The 11885-nt window shown below is 38.0% G+C and overlaps 1 long non-coding RNA gene across 1 annotated transcript; it reads right to left on the reverse strand.

Moving 5' to 3' along the window:
• Positions 1–263: 263 nt before the first annotated feature.
• Positions 264–1668, reverse strand: LOC145100357 (uncharacterized). The gene is made up of 3 exons (XR_013704992.1): positions 1448–1668; positions 856–1311; positions 264–692 (listed from the first exon to the last, which is right to left on the reverse strand). It is a non-coding gene; the product is annotated as an uncharacterized LOC145100357 (long non-coding RNA).
• Positions 1669–11885: the final 10217 nt, after the last annotated feature.

Genomic DNA, 11885 nt, shown 5'->3' on the forward strand with positions numbered 1-11885 from the left:
TGCTAAAAATATAAGCAAAGGCTTTTAGTGATTCGATTGCTACCTCAACAGAATTTTCTAATTCTAAAGCATCCATAACACCAATCACTAAAAACCATGCCATGAGAACAATTTTCATTTATTTTTACTTGAAAGCAATTTTCTTTAATTCGGGGCTTACAATTTCCATATAAAACTTGACATTTAAAATGAAATTTATTGAATTAAAAAAGTCAAACACAAATAAATATAATCAAGAGGATTCAAAAGTGATACAAACACCTTCATAAATGAAAGCTTTTAGGTGGTGTTTATAACATCAAAGAGGGGGATATTAACATTACTTCAAAGATCAAAGCAATAATTATGAAAGCTTTTGCATTGATCAAGGAAAATGCAAATTTTTAACTATTAGAATAAGTTTCTCAACTTTGTATCTTGTAATATCGTAATGTAGTAAGCAGTAATATCGTAATGTAGTAAGCAGAAGTTGTCACCACTGATGTTAAAGGAAGAACGCATTAGAGTATTCAAAAAATCACTGTAAAATGTTTTCTTAAAATATGTGAAGCTTAGCTATGAAACAAATTTATGCCCAATGCTATGTAGTATTGAGTGTCACTGTGTTAGGATGAAGCCTGCTTTGATAAGCTATAAGAGCATGATTCTTTTTGTTGCATTATGCTTCCAAAACTTCAATATTCTGCAAAGCCCTATAAATGGACAACGATCAGTTGAGCATGTAAAGCTAATAGCCCTATAAGGGTTATTAACCGGGCATTTAAAAAACATATCTTAGTCCGACCAATTGAGAGTAAGAGAATGAGAGAGGTTTGATGCGATAGAAACAGAAAAAAAGTATAAATTGGTTATTACCCTGGTATTTGTTAGATGATTTGAGATGCAGGACTTCACAACCTTTCCTCCAAACTGTTCGCTCTAATGCATTGGAATAATACCTGGGAACTCAATATTGCCAAAAAGTGAAACCATAGATCTAGAAAATACCAAAAATCAGAAAAACATGCACACACAAACTTGATAAAGAAAAGAATAGAACAACAATTCGCACTAAATGGCCATTACCTTGGGAGTTTTTCTATGTATGATTTATTGAACCTGATTCAAAATCAAGGGATGTAGGTCAATTTCTTTGTGAGTTCTCCATCAATATTGATGGTTTTTACGCATAGGGGGGACCGATGAGGGAGGGAAAAGCATGTGTGGTGGTGTGGAACTGCGCTCGTATGGTGGATTGTGGTGGTAAAAGGCGGTGTGATTGCGGTGAGTAGTAGTCTGGCGGTGGTGAGTGATGTTTGAATTGAATATGATCTAATGTGAAAGAAAGAAAGACATCGATGCAGAGGAAGAAACAAAAAAAATAAAAAAGAAGAAAGAGAAACATCGATGCAGAGAGGAAGAAACAAAAAAATTAAAAGAAGAACAAAGAAAAAGAAGTGAGTTCTACCTTTGATTACATCTTAGATCCAAACCAAATTAGAAGAAACTACATGTCTTCAACCCGCCTGTCGTCCATCTCACCTGCAACCCATCGAAACACCAAATCAAAATCATTAAAATGAAAGAAAATCAAAATTATGTTCTAGAAAAAAAACTCATTGTCTTCGTCTAAGAGAGGGAAAAATCGATTAGGGTTTATAAAGGGGGGGAATACTTCATGGCGGTGGGATTTATAGCAGGGGATGGAACATCTGCGATGGGAGAGATATTTGAATCAGCATGCAACATTTAAGGATATTTGTTGAAGCGTATTATGATGAAAAATGTTTTAAATTTTAAATGCCCCGGAATCGAGGAATTGCTGAGAAATATAAGGAGTCAAAACGATAGGTTCAAATTTAATATTATTTTATTAGTGGTTATTTGTACTATTAGCTTAATCGTTTTGACGTCTTAAAAAAATAATATTATTATATTCAATCTACTTTTAGAAATAGTAGGATTTCGTTTATAAGATAGTATATATATATATATATATATATATATATATATATATATATATATATATATATATATATATATATATATATATTAAAACCATGCGTTATAAACTTGATATTTTTAACCCAAAATTTTATAATTGTATATTTGGCCCAAAAACATTTAGATTGACCATTGTGGCCCCTTTTTCTATAAAAATGGCACTTTTAGTCCCTTTTTATGAAAATTGACATTTTTGGTCCTTAAACTATTTTTCTTGACATTTTCAACCCCAACTTTATTTGAATTCTAATTTCTGTCCAAAACTATTCCATTTGTCACATCCAGCATTTATTTTTAAAATTTTTACATTTTTGGCCCAATTTCCGTAAGTTTTACAATTTTAACCCTAAAATTTAAAACTTTGCATTTTTAGTCCAATTTGGTAATAAAATCATTTTCAACCCCTAAAATAGTTTATTTACGCTTTAGACTCACAGTTTGTTAAGTTTTCCATTTCAGCCCCTCAAAACTTCATTTTTTCGCAACCTTGGGCCCAAAAACTCGTGAGGCCCAATTTAAAGTCCAATATGCTAAATTCTATGTTTTTGACCCTTTGAAAAGTATTATTTTCATAAAAAACAGCTTTTATATAAATCAATACCTTACAACCCTCATAAAACCAAAAATTAACAATTTACACCCAATCTTTGTTATTTTTGCAAAAAATGACACTTGTAAAGTTCTTTGGCTTTGATTTTTACTTATTAAACTTAGGGACCCTTAGATCTATGATGTATGTTGTTTGTTATGTTTTTATTTATGATTCTGTCACCCTTTTGCTATAGATCTCGAAATTATCTCAAGTATTAACATATTATCATAACCAAAAACTAAGGAAATCACATAATACATGCAAACACACATAGATCAACACATAACACTTGTATTCTCCCCCCAAAAACAAGTAAAAACCAAAAACAAGGGGGTATGAACTCACCTTGCTTAGTTGTTTCGGTTTTGAAGAAGATGTGAAGAAGATTTTTAGTCCTAGCAACACCTTGATGTGGATCTCAAGCTTATGGAGCTTCTAAGGTGTGATCATGGAATAAAATTATGTGAGAAGGAGTTCTCGGTGTTAAAATGAAAGAAGATGTTGGCTTTTGATAATAACTTACTGTAGGGTCCATTATGTGTTACGTCTTGGGCTCGATCCTTAGTCCAATTTTGTATCCGGATTGGGCCTGTCCATTCGTGATTTATTTATTTGGGTTTAGTATTTATAGATTCTTGCATGCATCTTTGTACGCAGCTTTTGAGTCGATTATTCACAGTGATTATATTTTATCGATTGTAACCCTAAAAGCCTCTACAGCGGAAGTTCTTTATCGAGCTCTGTTGAGGCGTGAATCTATTGAATCATTCAGCTTATTTTGATTCATTCTTTTGTTTGTTATTCTGTTTTGCATTATTCTGTTTAACCTGTGTGAGATCTAAACGATCAAAGAGTTTTTCAACTCATCAATTGGTATCAGAGTAGGAGACTGTGTAATTCATACACATCTCTTCTGTGAAAGAAGTGGTTAGGGTTTATTCCGCATTCATTGATATTTATTGAGCCGTCACTCCATTATTGACGTATCTCATTAATTATTCATCTTGCCCTAATATTACGTATTACAAAGTCTGATCTTATAACATGTTAAACGATCAAGCATGGACGATTCTCAATCCAATCCCATCAACATCTCTAACAACATCAGGTCAACAACCAAGATCCCAATCCTCTACACTCAAGACTATCAAGTGTGGACGCACCATTTTGAAGATTACGTTATTGGATCGGAAGATAACGGGTATCTAATATGGGAAGCTATCACAGCTGGCCCCTTCGCTCATTCAAGCACTTCAAGAATCATTAAAACTCAGAAGGAGTACAATGATCTATTGAAAGATGTGAAGGACGTCGCTCAGGACGAAAAGGAGAAGTTCCAATGCAACATTAAGGCATTGAGACTAATTCGATTCGCCCTTCAATCCGACACATTTCGGTTAGTAAGTTCTTATGGTACAGCAAAAGAAATCTGGGATCGGCTGCGAGAGCTGTATTCCACAGATGAAGATCTGGAGCACTCGATTCAGACCCTACTTCTTTTTGAATTTGGAGAGTTCAAGTAGAAGCCAGAGGAGGTTGTTACCAAAACATTTGATCGGTTCAATCATCTTCTCAGTAAGATGATCAAACATGACATAGAAAGAAAGCTCATCGAACAGAAGGTCACTTTCTTAAATGGTCTGAGACCCGAATGGAGGGCGATTGTGTCGACGGTTAAAGCGCATGAGCAGTTCAAGTCATATTCTTTAGCGAAACTGGTGGGGATTCTGAAATCCCAGGAAAAGATTGTGCTACAAGAAAAGAGCGTGGTTTCCAACTTGGGGTCTTTGGCCCTTCTGTCGAAAGGTAAGAGTGCAGCAGAAGATGAAGAAGATCTGAATTTGGGAGACTATGATCTGACATCTGAAGATTATGCAATGATGGTGTCAAATCCCAGGAAGTTCATCAAGAAGAAGTTCCCTACCAACAAGAACCGAAATTGGCAGGGAAGCTACAACTCTGAAAAAGTGAAAGAGGAGCCGAAGGTTGAAGAACCAAAGAAAGAAGCGAAGGGTGAAGCTGATTCTGGTGTCAGCTGTTTTTACTGTGGAGGGAAAAATCACTACGCAAAAGATTGCGTGTTGAAGAAAATGGTTGAGAAAGATGAGGAGAAGGATGAAGAAGCAAGTCTCCGGAAAAGACTAGAGGGGATTAAAAGGAAGAAAGCTACTACTAATCCCTCTATGGATGCTCTTGTTGTGCAGGATTCGGTAGATGATGGTGAGTTCGGCGGTGTACAGGTGTGGTCGACCGACTCAGAAGATGATGAAGTGAGAAAGCCTTCTCTTGGAAAGGCTTATGTGGCGAAGAGTGGTGATGCTGGTGGAAGATGTTTGATGGTGACTGATGTATCCCAGATGAGGGGATACAACACTGATGGTGGAAACGAAGTGGCTAAGGAGCGAGAGGACGTCTGCTTTACAACGAATCCTCTCAGTGTGCAGATTAGTAAACTAGATGAACTGACCAAGAAGGTACAATCCATTTTTGTTTCGTTTAAAATTCCACAAACATCATATGAAAAAGAATTAAATAACTTGAATTCAAGAATTTCAAATCTAGATAGTTGTTTAACTCAAACACACGTCATGAATTCTAATCTAACTGACCAAATAAGCAGGGTATCATCCAAGATGAGGAGTGAAGAATGTGGATTGAGCAGAAGGAGTTGGAGCTGGTTAAATCTAGGGATGAAAATATCTATTTGCAAAGAGACAATCTTAAATTGTTGAAACATAGAAATGTTTTTTGTTTGATTGCAAAAAGACTTTATACTAACATTACTCAGCTGCATTTAGACTGTGAAATAGGCCAGAAGATACATCGCATGATTTTGCCCTTCCTTGAGCTAAAGGAGGATGAAATAGATGCTGATGCATACAACTATGAAAGTGTTGTATCTTCATATGATGTGAATCCTACTTATTTGTTTGGCCTGGACAAAATTGAATCGTTTATAAAATCCAAAGACCATAAGGACATGCTTAAAAAATCTTTTGGATGAAAATGATAGGTTGAAACTTAGGGCCGAAACTATACAAAAATTTGACTCATTGAGTACCAAATTAAGTTCAGAAAATAAAATTGATGTTGAAAATGCATCTGAACTTAATGAGGACGATGACATGAGTGAAATCTCTGTAGAGGATGAGGTTGACTGTTCAGAGTTTATTAGGAGCGAACCTGAAAACCACAAAAACTTGATTTCTGAAAATTCTGTGGAATTCGCTCGTCTGTCTAAAAATAAGTCCTCAATCCTTAAAGAGAAGGTCGTTGTATACCAAAAGGTAAGAACCACTCCCAATCAGGTTTATAAGGTCACAGGAGTAACCGAACATCAGATAGCCGAACTCACTGCAATGGTGAATGAAGATAATGCAGATGGTTGTGATGAGTTTTTCTGGTCTGCACCGATAGACAATGCATATGAAATAGTTGGTTTGTCGGAGTGAACATCATGGAAGGCCAAAGGTAGATATGTGGCCGAACCACTAAATAAACCTACCAACTTTGACGTGCCCAGTTCCAGTGGCACAAAAGAGGTTCCAGTAGAATGTGTCTCCTCAACAAGCGACACCTCTTCCATGAAAAGTGAACCAGTTGTTCAAAAGCCGAAACAAAAGGCAAATATTCACAGGCAACCGAAACAGGTGAAAAATCAAAAGCAGCAGAGAAATTTGAGATATAAGAAAAATCTCTCAGAGCGAAAGCAATTCTGGCGCTCCCAAAATCCTCATTGTACTCACTTTGATAGAAACTCCAAGCCAAAAGGAGAAGAAAACAAGAGTAAAAGGAGCTTCGGTCCATTGGATCAAAAGAACCAGAAGAAGACTTTCGGGCCACAGAAAGAACAAAACCGGAAAGATGAGTTCGGTCCCGAAAGTAACAACAACCGAAAAACTGGTTTCAGTCCACCAAACAACAACAGACAAAGACCAGAGTTTAGTCCATCAAGCTTTTACAGCAGAAGACCCAGTTTCGGTCCAGCAACCCACAACAACCGAAAAGCTAGTTTCGGTCCATCAACAGATTGCAACCGAAGGTCCAGGTTCGGTCCCTCAAATGATCACAACCAAAAGGGTCATTTCGAATCTCAAGTCAGGAAAAATTCTTATTCTAATTTCTATTCCTCTCATTCTTCTCGTTCTCATTCTTCTTCTAAGCCTAATTCTCGTCCTACACCAAGCTCGCACTCAAAGAAGGATTTGAAAGGAAAAAGTAGGATTTCCTTAGCAAATGAAGACCGAAAGCAAGCTAAAATCCAAACTCCCGAACCTGAATCGAAAATACCTGCATCTAACTCTAATAAAATCAAAGTGTTTACTATTAAGAGGAAAGATGAAACAACCTTAATAAAACGAACTTATCATGTTGATGTTTCCCTTACTATTCCTGTTTCTGTGAAAGGCTCACGTGGACCCAAGAAACTTTGGGTTCCTAAATCTGCTTAATTTTTGCAGGTTATAAGTGACGAGCAGTTCGACGAAGAATGGTACATAGACAGTGGCTGCTCACGTCATATGACAGGAAGGAAGGAAGAGTTAAGGGAGTTTCGGTCACTTCAAAACGGTGGCAACGTCAAGTTTGGTAACAACTCCTATGAAACGATAAAGGGTTATGTAACGCCTGTGTTTCCGGGCTTGCCATTTTTAGCAATGTAATAGTCTAGGTTAACCTTTGTAACCCGTTTCGAAATAATAAGATTGTATTATTTGAGTATTAAGTGTTTTGTGCTTGATTGCTTAATTATGTGGTTTGATTAATTAAGAATAAAAATAAGCATCAAAATTTAAGTGTAAAATAAACTTAATATCTTTGAATAATGTTGTAGTAGTTGAAACGAGGTTTCCGAATATATATAGAACGCCCAAATCTGACTTCGTATGAGGAAGTTATGATTTATCGAAGTTTCGGCTTAGCGGTGTGCAGCCCGAAATACTCGATTTGAGATCGAGCGGTTTTTAGCCGAAGCAATCTAAAGAAGGATCGAAGGTCTCGTTGTTGGTATCAAAGCGATAAAAAGTTAGGCGAGAACGGACGTCAAACGAAGAAGTTATGAATTCATAACAAAGTTTTCTGTCGCGGCCTATTAAAAATAAATAATAAAAATAAAGTCGAAATTAGCCGATGGGGTCTAAACGAAAGTTGTAGAGCGTAGTCTCACCTTCGCGTGGATATAAAGAACGTCGAAAACGGAGTTCGTATGAAGAAGATATGAATTTCCGAAGTTTATTAATCATTTTGTATTTAAATTTAAATGGAAATTCGGAAGCATTATCCGAAGCGAGTCACCGGTCTGATCCGAGGTACGCCCCGCGTACTCCGAAGGTGTCGACATCGCAGCAAGTGGCTTCGGATGACGCATGCAGTGACGACTTCGGACCAGTACGCCCTGCGTACTCCGAGGCTCCAGCCTCCTATAAATAGGATGCGAGGGCAGCCGACCCAATTGCCAATTTCTTCTCTTCTCTCTCCCGTTTTGCATCATTTTGCGTGCCAGAAATATTCCGAAGCCCCGGTATTATTCTCAAGTCCCGAAGCAAGTCTCGAGATCCCGAAGATCCCGAGAAGTGCGGTTCCCGAGCCAAAGCTCTGCCCGCGAGAAGTTCGATTTTTGTGAAGATCTTTCAGATCTGCTGAGGATTACTACTTCTGCAAGTCGTAGTGCTGTCCGATCGTCTTCTGATCAAGTGAGTGTATACTACCTTTCATAAACACGATAATAATACAAGTTTGGTTCGAGTGTATTAAGTATATTGTTGTTTATAAGTGTGAGTGTGTAGTTACCTTCTTCTAACACATAAATATTAAGTATTTTCTATAAAATACGTGCTATGTTTATAGTATATTGTTGTTTATATATGTGAATGTGTATTCACCCTCTTCTATCTCATAGATATGATTTATTCTCTATGAGATATGTGCTATGTGTGTGTGTGCCTCATCTGTTATGTGGATTATGTGTTGATTAAAGCATGCTATACAGGTTTTCAAAACTATGTATAAAACTGTATATTTTATCTACTAATATGTTGGGTAGAACATGGGTAGATATTTGGTGTGTAATAAACAGATGAGAGGCCTCGTTGTTGTTTGATTTAGTCATCTAGCGGAGTTTAGATGACGACCACTGGCTATTCTAGACAGTCTTGTGGAAACATTAGCAGGTTCGCCACCTGTAGGTGTTAATGAACTTGGGTGTTCATTCGCTGTACTCCATCCCCCTCATGGTTGCCTTATTTGACTTATATTGTTGAGGTACCCCCGAAGCATGTGTTGTCGCCCCGATGAAATATTCTTAGACTAGGTCCCTTGTGTTAGATGTTTTAGGGACATAAAGTGAGAATAACGGGAATGGGTAATTGGGTTATTGTTGGTTGATGAAAATTAAATATGATTATTTATTGTGGGTTGAAAACCCTATATGCTCACTAGGCTCCCAAGCCTGACCCACTCAGTTTTATTTGTATTACAGGAAGTGGCACGAGGGCATGAAATGGATGACCCATCAATTGTTTTGTTTACAAGTCTGTATATGTATATATTTGTTGAATGACTTGTAATGTTATCGTTTATGCTTATTGGTCTGTATCAGAACATGACACCCCGAGTTTTGATTATATAATGAAAAATACATTTCTTTTATGAAATGCTTTGGTAAACATTGTTGTATCATGTTTTGTTTTTGGGAACAAATTCCGCAACTCTTTTTAAATCAAAAGGATTTACTCTGAAAATATTTTAAAAGCATAAATGAAAAACGGTCTTTTCTGGCCGAGATTTTGGGGATGTCACAGTTGGTATTAGAGCATTAGTTTAAGCGAACTAGGAATTTGTAGGATTTCTAGACTTAAACTTAGAATGCTAAGTGAAGTTTTGAGATGTGTGTCTGTTATGTTTTAGACACGAGCACTAGTTTATTTTAGGAAAGTTGCCTAAAAAGCTTTATGTGCTAAATGTTATATGTTGCCATATATGATATTATTTGTTCAGATCTATGGTCTGTTGCCGACCGGATCTAGAAACTTTATGTGTGTAGGATTCTAAGCGTGCGTCTACGGTATTAGAACTAGCATGTAAACGTTTCGGAGTGATAAGGAAGATTTGAATATCTATCATTATTGAGGATCTAATTTCACCTTATTCGGTGTGTAGATCAATATGGTGAGAACAAGAAGTGGAGTTGGAAATGTTGATGAAAACAGGAATCAACCACCAGTGATTGAACAAGTACCTGTCGTAGCAGCAGCACCTGAGCCATTAACCATGGCTGGTGTGCAATTGATGATTCAAACGATGTTGGATCGTCAGATGGATGAAACTAGATGGTTGCTTCAACAGAATCGTGAAGAACTGTCAATTCGTGTGGAGGAGCCTGAATTAAATGAAGGGCACTCGGAAGGTGGAAACTTCAGTGGGTCTATTGGTCAAGCCAACCCACCGATAGTTAGGCGAAACAACCATGATGGAAGGAATGATGGAATGGGATGCAAGTACAAGGACTTTCTAACTTGCAAACCATCGACCTTCAATGGAAAGGAGGATCCGATTGGGGTTATGGATTGGATCTCCGAAATGGAGTTAGCCTTCATGACTTGTGGTTGCAGAGGCAAGTTACAGACTATCTATGCAGTGCGTCAGTTCCGAGGAGGAGCCGTTCGTTGGTGGAACACTCTAGGGAAGACGTTAAGCCCTAATGAGCCACTACAATTGTCATGGGCAGAGTTCTTGGTGCAGTTCAAGCGCAAGTTCTGCTCGGCTCAAAATTTATTGGAGTTGGAGAACAAGTTCCTGACATTGACGAAAGGCAGCATGTCAGTTGATGAATACACCAATAACTTCACCGATAAGATGGAGTTTGCCTTGCGTATCGTTCCATATGAGTTGACAAAGGTGGACCGGTATGCGAAGGGACTCCCATGGGAGTACGAGGTGCCAGTACGTCAGACACTTACTCTAGAGGCAGCTATCTGGGCTGCCAAGTCTGTTGAGAACATGATAAAGGGAAGAACCACCGTCAAGGTTGAGGTTGGTGAGAAAATAAAGTTTGAGGGAACATCTGGTTCCGGTAAGAAAAGCAAATTTTCGAAATCTGATTCGAAAAGGTTTGGAGGAAAAGGAGGCGAAGCGAAGTGGTGTGATAAGTGTAAGAAAAAGCACTTTGGGAAATGTAGCGAGGATGTGACCTGCTACAAGTGTGGAAAGGTTGGACACTTTGCCAATGAATGTCCTAACAACAAAAGGATGTGTTTTGGCTGTAATGAAGAGGGGCATATTTTGAAAGACTGTCCGAAGAAGAAGGAGGCAGCTAGGCCCAACATTCCACCAAAGCCGAAGGCGAGAGCCTTCCAGATGACACTAGAGGCTGCGAAAGATGAAGCTGATGTCGCTTCAGGTACCTTTCTCGTAAATGAATTACCTGCTCAAATTTTGTTTGATTCTGGAGCCAACTACTCCTTTATTTCGCATGAGTTTGGTAGAAAGCTAGCTTTGCCTATTGATAGACTAGATGATGCTTTATTAGTCGAAGTAGCTAGTGGCAAGTTTGTACCTGTTAGCCATCATATGAAAGACATCTTAATCGACCTTAATGGGAATAAGTCTCACGAGAAATTATTGCCCATCGATCTTAATGGTTTCGACATCGTGTTGGGAATGGATTGGCTTAGTGCCAATGATGCCGAAATTTTATGCAAGAAGAAGATAGTTAAAGTAAACCCGCCTGGTAAAGATTCGTTTATGGTGTATGGGGACAAACGCAGAGTGAATTCTGGAATCATTTCTCTAATGAAAGCCAGAAAGTGTTTGACCAAGGGATGTACATCATATTTAGCATTCGTGATTGATGCTAAGAAAGAAAAGAAGGTGATGCAGAGTATTCTAGTGGTGTGTGATTATCCGGAAGTATTTCCCGAAGATCTTCCTGGATTACCACCTGATAGACAAGTAGAGTTCAGAATAGACTTGTTACCAGGAACCACGCCAATAGCAAAATCACCTTATCGATTAGCACCGACGGAGATGAAGGAGCTGATGATGCAACTTCAGGAGTTATTGGACAAAGGTTTCATTAGACCTAGTTCATCGCCCTGGGGAGCTCCGGTGTTGTTCGTGAATGGAAAGATGGAAGCATGAGAATGTGCATCGATTACAGAGAGCTGAACAAGGCAACAATAAAGAATAGATATTCGTTGCCGAGGATTGATGACCTGTTTGATCAATTGCAAGGTTCGAGCTATTTCTCGAAGATCGATCTAAGGTCAGGATATCATCAGCTGAAAGTAAGAGAGCAAGATATCGAGAAGACTGC

Source organism: Lactuca serriola, chromosome 4 (assembly GCF_051521515.1).
Source record: "Lactuca serriola cultivar US96UC23 chromosome 4, Lser_US96UC23_V15, whole genome shotgun sequence".
NCBI classification, from domain to species: Eukaryota; Viridiplantae; Streptophyta; class Magnoliopsida; order Asterales; family Asteraceae; genus Lactuca; species Lactuca serriola.